Source organism: Myotis lucifugus, unplaced genomic scaffold (assembly GCF_000147115.1).
Source record: "Myotis lucifugus unplaced genomic scaffold, Myoluc2.0 scaffold_4, whole genome shotgun sequence".
NCBI classification, from domain to species: domain Eukaryota; kingdom Metazoa; phylum Chordata; class Mammalia; order Chiroptera; family Vespertilionidae; genus Myotis; species Myotis lucifugus.
Window position 1 is genome coordinate 7255493 of NW_005871052.1, and position 21153 is coordinate 7276645.

Below are 21153 nucleotides of genomic sequence, written 5' to 3' on the forward strand. Positions count from 1 at the left end.
ATACAATAACAAATAAAATAAAACAATTGGATGAGAGTCAGTAATCGCGGAGTGGGTGACTGCTGTAATGTTTGAAACAATACTGAAGCCACTTGCACCTCTCTTGTTTCCCCCTCTCTAGTTACTAGAAAGGGGAATTCACGAAATGTATTAGACCATAGTACATTTTGTGAATTTAATGCAAAGTAAAGGTGAAAATTGTCATTCAGTCAGAATATAAGAATTTCTTAGAATATTTTTTGTTTTATTATTATTTATTAGGATTAATAAAACATAAAAATGCAAATAATGTCCAAATTTTTCTATGGACCACAAAAATTTTCTCACAGACCACTGATTGGTGACCACTGTCCTAAAGGCATAATATTATTGTGGTTTTCTTTTAAATATACATTTTCCTACTCTGTGCCTTTTAATTTGTGAGTTCAGTCCATTTACATTTAGGGTGATTAATGATGTATGAGGATTTCCTATAACCATTTTATCTGTTGTTTTCTGGTAGGTTTGTATTTTCATTTCTCTTGTGATTCTTTCTGTTACTTTAGTTTGATGGTATCCTATGATTTTCTCCACTGCTTCCTCGTTTTTATGTTATGTGTCTCATTTCTAGATTTTTTTGTGTGGTTACCATTAGGTTAATGCAAAAGAAAGTTTCATATGTACAATAGTTCTTTTTCTTCTGATACCATCTTATTTCCATTCACCTGTGCAACTTCAGTCCTTTCCCTCCCCCATCTTCTTTTCCCTGGCTGCCGTTAGAATTTTTTTTTTGTTTTTAATTTTTGACAGATGGGCCTTGGAGAAGGCCTTTTTGGATTGAGATAATTAGGTGTTCTGTTAGCTTCTTAGTTTTGAGGATCCAGCTTTTTTTTCTATAGGCTTGGGAAGTTCTTTGTGATTATTTGTTGGAATAGGCCCTGTTTCCTTCTCTACTTCTAATATACCCATTATTCACATATTTCTCTTTCTCTATGAGACATTTCTTATTTTTATTGTCTAAAGTATTAAATATGTCTCCTTTTCCCTCAAATGATCCCCCCTTGCCACTCCCACCCCTGAGGGCAAGCCCCCACCGATCCAGTGTCTGTGTCCATTGGTTATGCTAATATGCATGCATACAAGTATTTTGGTTGATCTCTGAACACCCCCCCGGCCCCCCACTCTCCTGCCATTTGTCTCTGGATCTATTTTTGTGCATCAGTTTATGTTGATCATTATATCCCACATATGAGTGAGATCATGTGATATTTATCTTTCTCTGACTGGCTTATTTCCCTTAGCAGAATGCTCTCCACTTCCATCCTTGCTGTTGCAAATGGTAAAAGTTCCTTCTTTTTTATAGTGGTGTAGTATTCTATTGTGTAGATGTACCACAGGTTTTTAGCCCACTCATCTGGGCATTTAGGCTGTTTCCAAATATTAGCTATTGTAAATTGTGCTGCTATGAACATAAGGGTGCATATATTCTCTCTGATTGCTGTTTCTGGTTTCTTGGAATATAGTCCTACAAGTGGGATTACTGGGTCAAATAGAAGTTCCATTTTTAATTTTTTGAGGAAACTCCATACTGTTTTCCACAGTAGCTGCACCAGTCTGCATTCCCACCAGCGGTGCATGAGGGCTCCTTTTTCTCCACATCCTCTACAGCACTTGTCATTTGTTGATTTGTTGATGATAGCCATTCTGACAGGTGTGAGATGGTATCTCATTGTTGTTTTGATTTGCATCTCTCAGATGATTAGTGACTTTGAGCATGTTTTCATATGTCTCTTGGCTTTCTGTATGTCCTCTCAAAAAGTTTGCCCATTTTTGATTGGATTATCTTCCTTTTGTTTGTTTGTTTTTTTTGCAGAATTTTATGATTTTATTAACACAAATACAATGTGTACACAATCTGTCTATTCATTTTCTTCGCTGTGCAGCCTGGCATTGGGATTGGTAACTCTGATGGCCAGCTGGGCTGCTCTTTCCACAATGGCTTTGCGGTTCTTTGAGGAGATGTTGTGAGCAATCTCAGCACAGTAAGATTTATTGCACATCAGCAGCACTTCAAGCTCCTTGATGTTATGGACCAGGAACTTCCGAAAGCCACTGGGCAGCATGTGCTTTGTTTTCTTGTTGCTCCCATAACCAATGTTAGGCATCAAGATCTGGCCCTTGAATCTTCTACGCACCCTATTGTCAATGCCTCTGGGTTTCCGCCAGTTCCGCTTAATTTTGACATATCGGTCTGACTGGTGCCAGATGAACTTCTTGGTCCTCTTTTTGACAATCTTGGGTTTCACGAGGGGTCTGAGGGCAGCCATGGTGCCGAGTAGGAGATGGCTGCCACCTCCGTAGGCAGCGCCGAGGAAGAGAGTTATCTTCCTTTTGTTAAGTTGTATGAGTTCTCTGTAAATTTTGGAGAGTAAACCCTTATCTGAAATTGCATTGGCAAATATGTTCTCCCATGCAGTGGGTTTTTTTGTTTAAGGTTTCTTATGCTGTGCAGAAACTTTTTATTTTGATGTAGTCCCATTTATTTACTTTCTCCTTAGTTTCCATTGTCCTAGGAGCTGTATTGGTAAAGATATTTCTATGACATATGTCTGATATTTTGCTGCCTATGGAGTATTCTAAGGTTTTTATGGTTTCCCATCTTACATTTAAGTCCTTTAGACATTTTGAGTTTGTTTTTGAGTAGGGTGCATGTTGGTGATCTAGTTTCATTTTTTGCATGTATCTGACCAAATTTCCCAGCACCATTTATTGAAGAGACTGTCTTGACCCCATTGTATGCTCTTGCCTCCTTTGTCAAATATTAATTGAGCATAATGGCTTGGGTCAATTTCTGGGTTCTCTATTCTATTCCATTGGGCTATATGTCTGTTCTTGTGGCAGTACCAGGCAGTTTTGAGAACCGTGGCTTGGTAATATAGCTTGATATCTGGTATTGTGATTCTCTCCAACTTTGTTCTTCTTTCTCAGGATTACTGTGGCTATTCAGGGTCTTTTTTTTTAATTCCAGATGAATTTTTGGAGAGTTTGTTCTAGGTCTGTGAAATATGCCATTGGTATTTTAATGGGGATTGCATTGAATGTGTAGATTGCTTTGGGTAGTATGGCATTTTAATGATGTTGATTGTACCAATCCATGAACATGGTCTGTCCTTTCATTTGTTTATGTCTTCCTCTATCTCTTTTTCGATGTCCTGTAGTTTTCCGAGCACAGGTCTTTTTCCTCCTTAGTTAAGTTTATTCCTAGGTATCTTTTTTTTTTGGTGCAATGGTAAATGGGATTGCTTTTTTAGTCTCTCTTTCTGTAAGTTCACTATTAGTGTATAGAAATGGCATATATTTTTTGACTTTAATTTTGTATCCTGCTACATTGCTGAATTCATTTATTAAGTCTAATAATTTTTTGATGGAGTCTTTAGGGTTTTCTATGTACAGTATCATGTCATCTGAGAATAATGACAGTTTTACTTCTTCTTTTCAAATTTGGATGCCTTTTATTTCTTCTTCTTGTCTTATCGCTATGGCTAGCACTTCCAGTACTATATCAACCAGGAGTGGTGAAAGTGGGCATTTCTGTCTTTTTCCTGTTCTTAGGGGAAATGGATTTAGTTTTTGCCCATTGAGTATGATGTTGGCTGTAGGTTTGTCATATAAGGATTTTATTATGTTGAGGTATGATCTTTCTGTTCCCACTTTGCTGAGAGTTTTTACCAGGAATGGGTATTGGATTTTGTCAAATGCTTTTTCTGCATTGATTTATATGATTATGTGATTTTTGTCTCTCAATTTGTTTATGTGATGTATCACATTTATTGATTTGTGGATATTGCACAAGCCTTGAATCCCTGGAATAAATCTCACTTGGTCATGGTGTATGATCTTTCTAATGTAACACTGGATCTGATTTGCTAGAATTTTGTTGAGGATTTTAGCATCTATGTTCATCAAGGATATTGGCATGTAGTTTTCTTTTTGGGTGTCTTTATCTGGTTTTGGAATTAGGATATTGCTGGATTCATAGAAAGAGCTTGGAAGTGTGCCTTCCTCTTGAAATTTTTGTAATAATCTGAGGAGGATAGGTTTTAGTTCTTCTTTGAATGTTTGGTAGAACTCCCCTGTAAAGCTGTTTGGACCAGGGCTTTTATTTGCTGTACGATTTTTGATTACTGTTTCAATTTTTTTCAGTAGTTATCTGCCTATTCATGTTTTTTTATTCTTCCTGATTGAGTTTTAAGAGCTTGTATTTTTCTAAGAATATGTCTATTTCCTCTAGGTTGTCCAGTTTGTTGGAATAGAGTTGTTCGTAGTTTTTCATAATCCTTTGTATTTCTGTTATGAGATATTTCTCATAATTATTTCATTTTTTCTTGATTTTCTCTCTTTTTCCACCTGAGTCATTTCTAGATTATTGTCTTCCATATGGTCTTCTCTCTTTTATAAGCCTTCTAGTTCATTGTTCATTTCATTTATTACATTCTTCAGCTTCAGGATTTTTGTTTTTTTTTTTAAAATAGTTTCAATCTCTTTGTTGGTGTAATACTTCTTTTGTTCATTGATTTCATTTCTGGTTTTGTTGAATTACTTTTCTAAGTTTTTTAAAAAATCTCTTTGAGTTTTTTCAGAACTACAGTTTTGAATTCTCTGTCATTTAAATTACATTCTTCCCTGTCTTAAAGTTTATTTTCTGGAGATTTTGAAGTTTCATTATCAATAACCTTGGTTATTCATTTATGCTTGATGGATTATTTCTCTGTGTGGGCACTTATGGAATTGAAATCTGCTTTTGGAAATATTTGATACTTCACTCTTTAGCAGGTTGATAAGGAGATCTTTCTTTTGTTTTCCAGTAGGTGGTGCTGAAGAGCAAGTTCTTATTTTCTCCTACCTGCACTGCTGGGGCTCTCAGTATCTCTGTGGGGTGATGTTGCCTTGGCTGTGGAAAACACCCTGTATTCCATGAGGCAGTGGGTGTTACCTTTATTATCTGGTTGCCTTGGTCTTGCAGCACCACTTGTTTGGATCAAAAGTGCTAGGCTCTGGGTGTCCTGTGTGTTCCTGATGACACCTTTCTGTAGCCAGAAGTTGCCAGCACAGTCATTCTGTCTGAGTTGACCCAGATGCCTGTACAAGCCTGCACCATGATTAATGAGGCAGGGGTGGGTGGGAGGAAGTGGGTTTGCATATCCACAGTTCTGCTTTTCTCAAGGGTTTAGCCACAATGACTTCAGACTACTTAGGCTGGAAAGTATTTTTCACCTCTTTAGTGATCTTCTGAATAAGGATTTTACTGTCAGGCAGGACACAGGGGAATGGGGTGAGTGGGTTTCTCCATTTGTGAGATTCTTTGGTGCTGGCTGGCTGTGGATCACTGTGATTTTTTTACTTTATTTTCTACCCCTGATTTTGGGACCAGCTTCTATGTGTTCCAGCTACCCAGGTCTAATTACTATCTCTGAACCTCCAAGTTTGCCCAGTGGGGATTACACCTCAACCATTCATTGCTATCCTGTCTTTTGGGGGCACAGGGAGTACAGAACTTTGGGAGGCTTCTGTCTCTGTTCTTCCCCCTCCCAATCCCATCTCCACTTTTCATTCAGGTATACCCACATTCAGATGCCTCAGTGTGTGATGTCTCAGATGTGTTTATATGTTGAACAGGGGATATTTTGTTGAGGTATAGCTGTTCAACTTGTAACCTGGAGGTCCTCTCATGATGTCATGATGCTGATGTCACCCCTCCAACTTCATTCTATCACATGTGGCTATTTAGTATTCCCAATACCACTAGTTGAAGGGACTATTCTTTTCCTATAGAATGGTCTTACCAGCCTTGTCAAAATTGATTAACTTTATTTGTCCACAAAAAAAGAAATACTGCCATTTGGACCTTGACAGCATCAGGCTAAGTGTAATAGGACATATAGGAAAAGGCAAATACTGCATGGTCTTAGTTATGTGGGATCTAAAAAAATCAAACTCATAGGTGTAGAGAACAGATTAGTGATTGCAGAGGTGGGTGGTGGGAAGGTAGTAAAATGTGTGAAGGTGTTCAAAAAATACAAACTTCCATTTATAAAATAAATAAGTCCTGAAAACATACAGCATAGTGACTATAATTGATAGTACTATATTATATATATATTTTAAAGTTGCTAAGAGAGTAGTAGACCTCAAAATTCTCAGCACAAGAAAAAATTGAAATTATATGTAATCATGGATGTTAAGTAGACTTATTGTGGAGATTATTTCATGATATATACATATAGTTAATCATTATGTTGTACACCGTAAACTAATATATTTTTATATGTCAATTATATCTTAATAAAATACCTCAAAAATCAATTAACCAAGATCAAAGATGGCTGCCAATGGGACAGCAGGCTGCAAGATAGTGTGTGAGTCAGAGAACAAAAGGAGAGTGTGTGGATGTGTGAGGAATGTCTGTATTTGTGTGAGAGGGACAGCTATATTCCACAGGACTGTTGGGGACTGGCGGATCAGGCTCCCCTGGCTAGGCAGCCTCTACTACTGCTGAAATCTCTCCTGGAGTGGCTGGCTCTGCCACAAATACTGCTCCATCTTAAGGGGAGACCAGCTGTGATCGAAAGCCCAGCCTTACCTTCAACCGGGGAGACCTCGGATACCTCCCGGGACCCTACAATCACAATGCCCAGGGACCAGCTGCCTCAGCTGTGAACCCATGAACACCAGGACTCCAGCCTCCTTGACCACGGGCACCTAAAAAGTCTGTCCAAGGGGAGACAAAACGATGCCATATACGTGGACGGGCCCTGCGCCTTCTCACAGAGCAGATAGAAAGAACAGCTGAATCGAACAACACCACCTGGAATTGGCAAATTAAACATAACTGGTGAGGCAATCTGTGGATGGAAAGGTCAGATATCGCCTAGAGAAAGGTGACATCTGGGATCCAGGCACAAGGGTGAAATGCATGCAGTGGGGACTAGAGCCTCAGAGGAAGACTGCGCCCCACAAAATCCACGGCTGTTGGGGTCAGTGTAGCCCTCAAAAGTGGAAGGGGGTCCACAGGGCTGCTGGCAGAAGGGGACTCTAGATATTATCCCACAGCTGGGCTGGGCCCAGAAAGGCAGCCTGAATTTCTATACCGGCTGCACAGTGCCAGGGGAAAAAGATGCGAGTCGTATTTGGCTTTTTTTTCCTTTTTAACTCCTTGGTTTTGCTTGCTAAGTCCAGTACATAGGATCTTCCAATGAAAAACACTCACCAAGACTGTAGGGGAAAGTTGTTTTTTGGAAACTGGGGATCAGAGTGAGGAGAGATGAACAGGAAACCAGCTCTGGGGAAGTCTGTCCCTCCAACCTAGTATTAAGTGTGGCAGGGAAAGAAAAATCTAAACACTGGGTAGAGGGGCCTTTTAGCCCCAGATATTAATAAAGAAACACTGCCACCCAAGGGTTGTGTCAGAAATTGACTCTTGTGTAAATACAATTAAAGGCAGGCTGAGAAACAAAGGGACCAGAGAGATCCCACCTGCTTGAAAACAGGATTGTGGCTTATGACACAGAGGAGCGGTAGATCGAAGGGAACTTCAATACTGTGCTGACTAACTGACAGGAAACAAACATGCCAAGCAGAACAGTAGAGTAGGTGAATGACCTTCACTACTTCACTTTTTTATTTTTTATCTTTTACTTAAGAAACCAAAATTTTTTTCTCACATGATTTGAGTTTTTTTATTATTATATTTTTATTAATTATTACTACTATTATTTTACCTTTTTTAAAGATTTATTTTATTTTATCTTTATTTTATTTTAGGATTAGTGTTGTATATTTTATTTTTATTTTTTCTTTTAGCATTATTTTACTCTATCTCAATTTTTCCTTTATGCCAAATTCTCGTCCTCACTTTTCCCCTTTATTGTCCTGTTTATCTTACCCTGTTTCTGCTTTAGTTTTTCTCTATCTTTTCTTTTTACACCCTGCTAAAAATTGAACTTACTCATATATCTAATTTCCTCTTCCCTGCTCTAAGTCCATGCATAGTTCTCTCTTCCCTTTCTTCACTATCCAAAATTTTTTTCTTCCTCTCATTTTTTCCTTTTTCTTTCTTTCTGTCTTATTGTTTGTTTGATTGTTGTTTAGTTTTTTTTTCTTTTTTTGCTTCTATCTTTCCTCTCCTCGCTTGTTCTCTTCTTCTACTAATAGCTTAATTAATTCTAATCACCAATTCAGCCCTATCTACTCTCTATTCTCCTTTTCTGATAGTAAACAAATACATAGATAGATAGATTAAAGAAAGGGGAAAATTTATATATATATATATATATATATATATATATATATATATATATATTCCTATTTTTTGTATTTTGTTTTTTACTTTTCTTCTTATACACTCATTCTCTTTGTACCTCTTCTATACTGAATTATGGCTATTTCCCCATTCATTCAATTCCTTGACCTTACCTTCTGAAAATAAGCTCTGCCTCCTCAGATTTATCTGGGTGTTGGTTGTTTGGGTGTTTGTTGTGGATTAGTTATTGTTTATTGTTTGCATCCATCTCTGGGTGTTTCTTTTTTTGCATTTTTTTGATTAGATGTTGTTTTATTGGAGTTTTCTTCATATATATATATATATATATATATATATATATATATTTCCTCTTTCTTTTCTCTCTTACATTTTTTCCTTTTCTCAATATTATTTTTGCACTCTTTTCTCTCCCCTAATTCTTTTTTCTCTGGTGGTCACCTTTATTGGGGGTCATTAGTATCGTGAATACATTTGTGTTTGGTGCCCTGTGTGTTGTGACTTGTTGTGTTGTATTTTGTGCCTTTAAGTCAACACAGGAGAGAGAGAGAGAGCTAGATAACCAGACACCCTGAAAGGAGCAATCATGAGTAGACAAAGAGCCTGCACATGAAAGAAGAGGAGGAATTACCAGAAAAGGAAGTAAACAAAATGGAGGCAAGCAATATGTCAGAAAAAGAATTCAGAGAAATGATCATAAGGATGCTGTAAAGGATGGAAGACAAATTCAACAATATGTGTAAGAAACAAGAGGAAATGAAGAAACAAGAATAAATGAAAAATGACATCACTGCAATAAAGAACTCAATAGAAAGCATCTACAATAGTCTAGAAGAAGTGGAGGTTCACATCAGTGAGCTAGAAGATAATGTAGGAAAAAATACCCAAGCAGAGCAGCAAATAGAAAAAAACCTTAAAAAACAGGAGAGCTTAAGGGAACATTGGGACAACATGAAACAAAACAATATCCGCATAATACAGGGCCAGAAGGAGAGGAAACTGAGTAAGGAATAGAAAACCTGTTTGAAGAAATATTGACGAAAAACTTCCCTGATATCAAGAAGAAAAAACTCACACAAGTCCAAGAAGCTCACAGACTCCCAAACAAGATTAACCCCCAAAGACCGACACCAAGATACATTATAATTAAATTGGAAAACACCAACAACAAAGTAAGAATCTTAAAGGCTGCCAGAGAGAGACAGAAAGTTACCAACAAGGGATCTCCTATCAGACTATTGACTGATTTCTCAACAGAAACACATCAGGCCAGAAGGGAATGGAATAAAATATACAAAGTCATGCAAAGCAAGGGTCTGAATCCAAGAATACTGTACCCAGCAAGTCTATCAATAAAAATTGAGAGTGAAATCAGCAGCTTCACAGACAAAAAAAGGACTAAGGGAGTTTATTACCACCAAACAAGCAAAGCAAGAAATGCTAAAGGGTCTGCTATAAAAAGAAGAAATAGGAAGGGAAGAAGGAACACAGGCATCAAGAATAAAAATAGTGACAACCAAGTACCTATCAATGATACCTTTAAATGTAAATGGATTAAAAGCTCCAAACAAAAGGCATGGGTAGCTGAGTGGATAAGAAAACATGAACCATATATACTCTGTTTATAGGAAACCCAGATCAGAACAAAGGACTCACACAGACTGACGATGAAGGGTTGGAAAAAGATGTTTCAGACGAGTGGAAATGGAAAAAAAGCTGGGGTAGCAATATTTATATCTGACAAATTAGACCTCAAAGTGAAGGCCATAACAAGAAATAAGGAAGGCCACCTCATAATACTAAAGGGAGTAATTCAACAAGAAGATATAACTCTGGTAAATATATATGCATCCAATATAAGAGTACCCAAATACAGAAAAAAAAAAAACCCCACGTATGGAGAGATTGACAGCAACACAGTCATAGGAGAGGACTTCAATACCCCACTAACACCACTGGACAGGTCCTCTAAACAAAAAATCAGCAAACAAACAGCAATCCTAAATGACTCACTAGATCAGATGGAATTAATTGACATCTTCAGAACATTTCACCCCAAAGCCACAGAATATACATTCTTCTCAAGTGCACATGGGTCATTTTTAAAGATAAAAGACATATTGGGACACAGGCAAAGTTTCTTCAAATTCAAGAAGATAGAAATCATATCAAGCATCTTTTCAGATCACAATGGCATAAAATTAGAAATCAAATACAATAAAAACAATAAAAAAATCAAACATGTGGAGAATAAACAGCCTGCTTTTAAACAATGATTGAGATACCAAAGAGATCAAAGAAGAAATAAAAAGCACTGCTATTGGTCTTTTTATATAAATAAATATATAAATATATATACATATAAAAAAAAGAAATAAAAAGCATCATGACAACAAATGACAATGTAAACACGACCATCCAAAATCTATTGTACACAGTGAAAGCAGTCTTGAGAGGGAAGTTCATAGCTCTACAGGCCTAACTCAAAAAACAAGAAAAAGTGGTAATAAATTATCTAACCCTACAACTCAAAGAGTTAGAAAGAGAGAACAAGAAAAGACCAGTGTAAGCAGAAGAAAGGAAATAATAAAGGTCAGAGTGGAGATAAACAACATAGAGACAAAAAACAAACAAAAAAACCAACAACACAAAAGATCAACAAAACCAAGAGTTGATTCTTTGAAAGGATAAGCAAGATTGATAAACCTCTAGTCAGGCTACCCAAGAAGAAAAGAGAGAGGACCCAAATGAATACAATCAGAAATGAAAGTGGTGAAATAACAACCGATTCCACAGAAATAAAAACAATTATGAAAAAATACTATGAACAACTCTATTCCAAGAAAATGGACAACCTGGTCGAAACGAATATATTCTTAGAAAAATACAAGCTCACAAAACTCAATCAAGAAGAATAAAAAACCTGAATAGGCTTATAACTACCAAAGAAATTAAAGCATCGATCAAAAATCTTCCAGCAAATAAAAGTTCTGGTCTGGATGGCTTTACAGGGGAGTTCTACCAAGCATATAAAGAAGAACTAAAACCTATCCTCCTCAGACTATTCCAAAAAATTAAAGGGGAAGGCACACTTCCAAGCTCTTTCTATGAAGGCAATATTATCCTAAACCCAAAACCAAATAAAGACACCACAAAAAAGATAACTAAAGGCCAATATCCTTGATGAACATAGGTGCTAAAATCCTCAACAAAATTCTAACAAATTGGATTCAGCATTACATTAGAAAGATCATACACCATGACCAAGTGGGATTTATTCCAGGGATGTAAGGATGGTACAATAACCACAAATCAGTAAATGTGATACATCACATAAACAAACTGAGTGACAAAAACCACAAACTCATATCAATCAATGCCAAAAAAGCATTTGACAAAATCCAACACCGTTTCTTGATAAAAACTCTCAGCAAGTGGGAATAGAGGGATCATACCTCAACATAATAGAAGCCTTATATGACAAACATACAGCCAACATCATACTCAATGGGTAAAAACTAAACTCATTTCCCTAAGAACAGGAACAAGACAGGGATGCCCACTTTTACCACTCCTGTTCAATATAGTACTGGAAGTACTAGCCATAGTGATCAGACAAGAAGAAGAAATAAAAGGCATCCAAATAGGAAAAGAAGAAGTAAAACTGTCCTTATTCACTGCATGATATGATACTATATCATGATACTATACATTGATACTATACATTGAAAACCCCAAAGACTCCATCAAAAAACTGTTGGACTTAATAAATGAATTTGGCAATGTAGAAGGATACAAAATTAAGACCCAGAAATCTATGGCCTTTTTATACACTAATAATGAACTCACAGAAAGAGAAGCAAAGAAAACAATCCCATTTACCATTGCACCAAAAATATTAAGATACCTAGGAATAAACTTAACTAAGGACATAAAAGACCTGTACTCAGAAAACTACAGGACATTGAAAAAAAAGATAGAGGAAGACATAAACAAATGGAAGAACATACCATGTTCATGGATTGGCAGAATCAACATAATTAAAATGTGCATACTACCTAAAGCAATCTACAGATTCAATCAATCCCCATTAATATACCTATGGCATATTTCAAAGATTTAGAACAAACTCTCCAAAAATTCATCTGGAATAAAAAAGACCCTGAATAGCCACAGCAATACTGAGAAAAAAGAACAAAGTTGGAGGGATCACAATACCAGATATCAAGCTATATTACCAAGCCACGGTTCTCAAAACTGCCTGGTACTGCCACAAGAACAGACATATAGACCAATGGAATAGAATAGCGCGCCCAGAAATCGACCCAAGCCATTATGCCCAATTAATATTTGACAAAGGAGGTAAGAGCATACAATGGAGTCAAGACTGTCTCTTTAATAAATGGTGCTGGGAAATTTGGTAAGATACATGTAAAAAATGAAACTAGATCACCAACATGCTCCCTACTCAAAAACAAACTCAAAATGGCTAAAGAACTTAAATGTAAGACTGAAACATACAAATCCTACAAGAATCCATGGGCAGCAAAATATCAGACATATGTAGAAGCAATATCTTCACAGACACAGCTTCTAGGGCAATGGAGGCTAAGGAGAAAATAAACAAATGAGGCTACATCAAAATAAAAAGCTTCTGCACAGCATAAGAAACCTTAAACAAAACAACAACAAAGCCCACTGCATGGGAGAACATATTTGCCAGTGATATTTCTGATAAGGGTTTAATCTCCAAAATTTACAGAGAACTCATACAACTTAACAGAAGGAAGATAAACAACCCAATTATAAAATGGGCAAAGGATCTAAATAGGCACTTTTTGAAAGAGGACATACAGATAGCCCAGAGACATATGAAAACACGCTCAAAGTCACTAATCATCCGAGAGATGCAAATCAAAACAAGGAGATACCATCTCACACCTCTAGAATGGCTATCATCAACAAATCAACAAAAGACAAGTGCTGGTGAGGATGCAGAGAAAATGGAACCCTCCTGCACTTCTGGTGGGAATGAAGACTGGTGCAGCCACTGTGGAAGACAGTATGGAGTTTCCTCAACAAGTTAAAAATGGAACTCCCATTTGACCCTGTAATCCCACTTGTAAAACTATATTCCAAGAAACCAGAAACACCAATCAGAAAGGATATATGCTCCCCTATGTTCATAGCAGCACAATTTACAATAGCTAAGATTTGTTAGCAGCCTAATTGCCCATCAGGAGATGAATGGATTAAAAACCTATGGTACATCTACAGCATGGATGGAACTGGAGAGCATTATGCTAAGCAAAATAAGCCAGTCGGAGAAAGAAAGGTATCACATGATCTCACTCATATGTGAGATATAATGATCAACATAATTTCATGAACAAAAATAGATCCAGAGACAAATGGTAGGGGAGGAGGGGTTAGAGAGTAACCAAAGGACTTGTATGCACTCATATTATCATAACCAATGGACACAGACACTGGGGTGGTGTGGGCTTGCCCGGGGTGGGAATTGCTGTAGGGGAGGGGCTCAATTGGGAGAAAAGGAGACATGAAAATTTTAGACAATATAAAAAATACTTAAAATCGCAATAGTAATTGTGGAAGTTTTAATCTAGTAAGAATGTTTAAACTCTTTAAAACAAAATATTTGCCAGTAAGCAAAGTACAACTTGAAAATTTATTTCACGTATGTCCACATTTTTTTTCTCTTAGAGCTATTATAATTAAAGAGAACACTATTACAAAAAATCATTTAATCATAGAGGTATGGGCCTATAAATCTATTTGGAGAATACTGCCATTTAAACAATATTAAGTCTAGTGTATAAAAATGCAATTGATTTCCACATGTTGTTTTTATATTCTACAACTTTGAAGAATTTAGTAGCACAACCAATTTATTTTATGGATTCTTTAAAGTGTTTTTGTTTATAATATTATGCTATCTGCAAATATAAAGTTTTATTTATTTATTTTTAATATACTTTTTATTGTCAATACTATTATAGATAGCTCTCATTTCCTCCCCTTACTCCCCTCCTCCCAACCCCTACTCACCCCCCATGTATAAATAGTTTTATTTCTTCTATTCCAATTTTGATGCCTTTTATTTCTTTTTCTTATTTAATTACTGTGTCCAGAACTTCCATGCAATACAGAATAGCTGTGGTGAAAGCAAACATTCATTCTTGATTTTATCTTAGAGGAAAAGCTTTTGAGTATAGTGTTTGCTGTGGGTTTTCATATATGGCCTTTACCATGTGAGGAATTTTCTTTCTATTTCTACTTTGTAGAATTTTTTTCAATCGGAAAAGAATATTGAATTTTGTCAATTTTTCTACATCAGTTGAAATGATCATTTGGGTTTTTCCTTATCTCTGTTAATGTGCTATATTACATTGATTGATTTTATTTATTTTTATTTTTTTAAAATATATTTTATTGATTTTTTACGGAGAGAAAGGGAGAGGGATAGAGAGTTAGAAACATCAATGAGAGAGAAACATCGATCAGCTGCCTCCTACACACCCCCCACTGGGGATGTGCCCGCAACCAAGGTACATGCCCTTGACCGGAATCGAACCTGGGACCCTTCAGTCTGCAGGCCGACACTATATCCACTGAGCCAAGCCGGTCAGGGCACATTGATTGATTTTAAAAACTGTTGAACCACCCTTGGTTACCTGGGATAAATCCCAATTGGCCATGAGATATAACCTTCTTAATATGCTGCCAGATTCCATTTGCTAGTGCTTTCTTAAACATTTTTGTATCTATATTCAAAACAGATATTAGTTTGTAGATTTTTTTCTTGAGATATCTTTGTCTGACGTTGGTATCAAGGTAATGATAACCTCATAAAATGAGTGAGAAAATCTTCCTCATCTGTTTTTAGAAGAGTTTGAGAAGAATTGGTGTTAATTCTTATTAGATTATTTGAGGAATTCACTATGAAGTCATCTGGCCATGGACTTTTCTTTGTTGAAAGTTTTATTTTTTATTACAAATTAAATCTCTTTGATTGTCTGATTTTTTATTTCATCTTCACTCAGTTTAAGTAATTAATGTGTTTCTACACATTTGTCAGTTTCCTCTAGGTTATCTAAATTATTGGTGTAAAATTTCTCATATTATTTTTAATCATTCTCTAATTTATACATATTCATTTCTGTAAGTTTGGTAGTAATATCCCCAATTCCATTTCTAATTTTCATAAATCACTCAGTCTTTTTTTCTTAGTGAGCTAAACTAAAGATTTGTTAATTTTGTTGATCTACTCAAACAACCATATTTGGTTTTATCAATATTGTCTTTATTTCTATTCTCTGAAAACTCCTCTCTAATTATTATTATTTTTCTTCTGTAAGCTTTAGGTTCAGTTTGCTAATATTTCTCAAGTTTTTCAAAGTTTAAAATTTGAGTATTGATTTGAGATTTTTTTCTATTTAATGTAGGCATATAAATGTATAAATTTCCCTCTCTATACTGATTTTGCTGCATTCCATAAATTTGGTACTTTGTGCTTTGTTTCATTAGTCAGAAAGTATTTTCTAATTTCTCCTGTGATTTAGCCTTTGCCACATTTGCTGTTTAATTGACCTTTAATATCTACACATTTGTGAATTTTCTAGTATTTAATCTGTTGTTGGTTTATAGTTTCATTCTACTGTGGTGAGCGAAGGTAGTTTGGATTATTTCAATCTTTTAAAATTTATTGTAATTTTTCTGTAACCTAACATATGATTTATCCTGGAGAAGGTTTTATGTACACTTGAGAAGAATGTGTACTCTTTTGTTTATGGGTGCAGTGTTCTGTATATATTTCTTAATTGTAGTTGATTACACAGTTTATCCCACATTTATTCTGTTTGATTGTTTTATCTACTATTAAATTTAGAGTATTGGAAATTCCAAAATGTTGGTGGAGTAAGTGGAAGCTACACTGACAATTGCCCATGACCAAACTAGAATTACAACTAACATACAGAAATACTATCCTGAGTAATCAACTGAAGACTAGATGGAGAGAACCCTTAAAACCAAGGACAGAGGTGGAGATTGCATAGAGATTGGTAGAAAGTGCAGAGGCATGAAAGGGATGGCCAAGCTCCCACAGACAGCAGCTGAAGTTCTGGAGGGATATCTCAGTTGTGGGGGGTTGTTCCCACTGAGAACTCTGGGGTCTAAACCCCAAGCTGGGCTTTACAGCCCAGAGCACCAGCACTGAGAAAGATGCCCCAAAAACATCTGGCTATGAAAAACATCAGGATTTCTGTCTGCCAATGAGAGAAGGCTAGAAATGCAGGCACCCTCTTAAAAGGCCAACACACAAAATTTTGTGTGCAGCTAGTCACCTTGGGCTCTGGCAGAGGAGAATAGAGTGGACTAGAGCTGTGTGAGCAGAATTCAGGTTTGGGGGCTCTGGGGTTAGAGCTCAGAAAGCAGCCACCCTACTTTCCTATGTTGAGTCATTCCCTCATACTGTAGAGGACTTCTTTCTCCCACAGACCTTTACCATCCAGGCAGCTTTTGCCAGGTTGGGGGAGCAATTGCTCCACCCTGTTGGAAAACCTCTTGCCTCACCCTGTGGTCAATAGTCTGAGGCTAACCAAGACTGAATAACAATCAGACTTCAGGGAGAGACAGATATGTGGAGGCTTTGAGTCTTTGTGTGAACTACTTCTGGACCCGGGGCTAGGAAAAGCAGACCTTGGTGCATATCTTGGTCCTTTTAAAACAGTGGTTCTCAACCTTCCTAATGCCGCAACCCTTTAATACAGTTCCTCATGTTGTGGTGACCCCCAATTTCATTGTTACAAATTGAACATAATTAAAGCATAGTGATTAATCACAAAAACAATATGTAATTATATATGTGTTTTCCGATGGTCTTAGGTGACCCCAGTGAAAGGGTCATTCGACCCCCAAAGGGGTCGCGACCCACAGGTTGAGAAACACTGTTTTAAAATGTGCCCAAATGCAGCAGAGTGAGCCAAGAGCTGTGGATTGCTGATAGATCCAAACAGGGTACAAAAGTCCAGTAACAGACAGTGTCTGACATTGTCTTGCACAAGAGATTGGGAGTCATAGCAGACCTACCTACTACATAGACACAAATCCCAAAAGGCAGCAATAATAGGGAGACAAAAAATAAGCCCCGAATGAAAGAACAAGAGACTTCTCCAGAAGAAGACCTAAATGAAATGAAAATATGAAATTTATCAGATATAGAGTTCAGAATAATGATGGAAAGAATGCTCAACAGCATGAGAAAAGACCAGTCGGAAATGAAAAATGACATAGCACTAATAAAGAACACATTGCAAGGAATACACAGCAGATTAGAGGAGGCCTAGAACTGGATCAGTGAATTAGAAGACAGGGTTGAAAAAAGAATCAATCAGAGAACCAAAAAGAAAAAAAAATTAATAAACAGGAGAACAGCTCAAGGGAGCTGTGGGAAAACATGAAGCATAACAATATTTGCATAGAAATGCCAGAAGGGGAAGAAAGTGAGCAAGGGATAGAAAATGTGTTTGAAAAAATAATGGCAATAAACTTCTCTAACTAGGTGAAGGAAAAAGTTACACTAGTTGAGGGGGCACAGAGAGTCCCAAGCAGGAAGAACCCAAAGAGGCCCACACCCAGACACATCAAAATTAAAATGCCAAAAATTAAAGACAAAGAGAGAATTATAAAGGCAGCAAGAGAAAAGCAAATTGTTACCTACAAAGGAGTTCCCATAAGGCTGTCAGCTGATTTCTCATCAGAAACTCTACAAGCTAGAAATGAATGACATTACGTATTCAATGTAATGAAAAGCAAGGATCTGAAACCATGATTACTATATCCAGCAAGGCTATCATTCAAAATAGATGGAGAAATAAACAGCTTCACTGACAAAAAAAGGCTTAAAGGAGTTTATTTACCACCAAACCTGTACTGCAAGAAATGCTAAAGGGACTGCTGTAATGAGAAGAAGAAATATAGAAAGAGAGACAGAAACAGGCATAAAGAATTAAAATGGCAATAAATAAGTACCAGCTAAAATCTGGAAACAACCCAATTGCCCATCAGTAGATGAGTGGATAAAAAACCGTGATATATTTACACTATGGAATACTATGCAGCCATAAAAAAGAAAGATCTTTTACCCTTTGAGACAGAATGGAGGGACCTGGAGAGTATTATGCTAAGCAAAATAAGCCAGTCAGAGAATGGCAAATATTACTTTACGTCATTCATATTGGAATCTAATGAATAAAATAAACTGATGAACAAGATAGATCCAGAGACATAGAACATGGAACAGGCTGTCGAATCTCAGAGGGAAGGTGGAGGTGTGTAGTTGGGTGGGAAGAGATCAACCAAAAAACTTGTATGCATGCATGCATAACCCATAAACATAGACAATAGTGTAGAGAAGGCCTCGGTGGGTGGTGGGGGCAGGCTAGAATAGGTCAATGGGGGAAAAAGGCGACAATGTAATACTTTTCACAATTAAGATTTTAAAACAGTAGAATATTGAAGGCTCCAACTATTTTTGCTGAACTATTTTTTAAATTTCTGTCAATGTTTACTTCATATATATTGGGACTCTGTTATTAGGTCCATATATGTGTATAATTTTTATACCTTCTTGATGGATTTTTCTTTTTTATTGATATATAATGTCCTTCTTTGTCTTATTATAGTTTTTTACTTAAAATTAATTTTGTCTAATATTAGTGTAGCTACCACAGCACAGAATACCATTTTCCACCTTTTTACTTTCAATGAATTTGTGTCATTTTATCTAAAGTGAGTCACCATTATGGAGCATACAGTCAGATGATTTAAAAATATCCTGTTCTGATAATCTCTGCCTTTTATTTGAAGAGTTTAATTCATTTACATTTAATGTAATTAATCACAAGGAAAGTGTTACTTATGCTATTTCACTATTTGTTTTCTTTGTGTCATATCTTTTGTTCTTCAGTTTCTCCATTATTGCCCTTTGTTTTCTTTAACCATTTTTTTTGCCATATGTCTTCGGGCTGCTCTAACACAATCAAATAGAATGGGTACCTTGTAAACAACAGAAATTTATTCCTCACAGTTCTGCAGCTGGAAAGATTAAGACCATTATGCTGGCATATTTGGTGTTTAGTGAGGGCCAACTTCCTTTTTGACTGCCATCATTTTTCTGTAACCTCACATGGAGTAAAGAGTCACGGGTCTCTCTGGGGTCTCTTTTATAAGAGCACTAATTCAATTCATAAGAGCTACACCCTCCTGAATTAATCACCCATCCAAGTGCCTGCTTCCTAACACCACATTTAAGGTTAGGATTCTAACATATGAATTTTGGGAGGACATAAAGATTTTGTTCACTTGTGTGTTTTGATTCTCATTTTTGGAATATATATGTTGGGTTATTTTTTGATAAGAGTTTTTAAATTTTATTTTAAGTAGTAACAACATATAACAAAAGATTTTCTCTCAATAAAGTTTTAAGTGTACTATAGTTCCCCATTATCCAAGGTTTTGGTTTCTGCATCTTCAATTACCTACAGTTAATTGCAGTTAAAATATTAACTGGAGAATTCCAGAAATAAACACTCATAAGTTTAAAATTGTGCACCATTTTGAGCAGTGCAATAAATCTCACGTTGTCCCAATCTATCCCACCTCGGATGTAAATCACACCTTTGTCCAGAAATTCATTAATCACTTACTAGCTGTCTCAGTTATCATATTGACTATCACAATATAGTAGTTCTTTTTTGTTCATTTTTTATTGTAAATTCCTTTTTATTTATACATTTAATTCATGCTCTTTGACTTTTAATAGAAATTCCCTTTTTCTTAATTCTTCATTGTTCAAAGTATTACATATGTCTCCTTTTTCCCCCATTGACCTCTCCCTGGCCATTCCAACCCCCAGCACATACTTTCACCCCCCCACTGTCTGCTTCCATGGGCCATGCTTATATGCATGCATACAAATCCCATGATTGCTCTCTTACCACCCCCCCCCCTCATTTGTATTCCATCTGAGGTTGGACAGTCTATTTCATGCTTCTATGTCCCTGGATCTATTTCTGTTCATCAGTTTATGCTGCTCACTAGAGGCCCAGTGCACAAAAGTTTGTGCACCCTAGAGGGTCCCTCAGCCTGGCCTGTGCCCTCTTGCAGTCTGGGACCCCTCGGGGAATGACCACCTGCTGGCTTAGGCCCGCTCCCGGGGGGATTGGGCCTAAGCTGGCAGTCAGACATCCTCTGGCAGCCCGGGAGCCCTTGAGGGATGTCCACTTGCCAGAGGGGAGCAGGCCTAGCTGCAGTCGGACATCCTTAGCGCTGCTGAGGAGGCGGGAGAGGTTCCCACCACCACCGCTGTACTGGCAGCCGTCAGCCTGGCCTGTGGCTGAGCAGAGCTCCCTCTGTGGGAGCACACTGACTACCAGGGGGCAGCTCCTGCATTGAGCGTCTGCCCCCTGGTGGTCAATGTGTGTCATAGTGACCAGTGATTCCCAGTCGCTCTGCTGTTAGGGTCAACTTGCATATTACCCTTTTATTATATAGGATAGAGGCCTGGTGCATGGGTGGGGGCCGGCTGGTTTGCCCTGAAGGGTGTCCCGGATCAGGGTGGGTGTCCTGCTGGGGTGCCTGGCCAGCCTGGGTGAGGGGCTGATGGCTGTTTGCAGGCTGGCCAAGGCCCCCAGTGGGGACCCTCACCCCATGAGGGTTTGGCCATCCTAGGTGAGGAGCTGATGGCTGTTTGAAGGCTGGCCACAGCCCCTTCAGGGGGGGGGGTCCCCTGGGGTGCCTGGCCAGCCTGGGTGAGGGGCTGATGGCTGTTTACA

At 37.3% G+C, this 21153-nt stretch overlaps 1 pseudogene across 1 annotated transcript; it reads right to left on the bottom strand.

Moving 5' to 3' along the window:
• Window positions 1-1840: 1840 nt before the first annotated feature.
• Window positions 1841-2353, bottom strand: LOC102421124 (annotated as a pseudogene). Its single transcript, XR_001350806.1, has one exon. The product of XR_001350806.1 is annotated as a 60S ribosomal protein L32 pseudogene (transcript).
• Between the last annotated feature and the right edge of the window lie 18800 nt (window positions 2354-21153).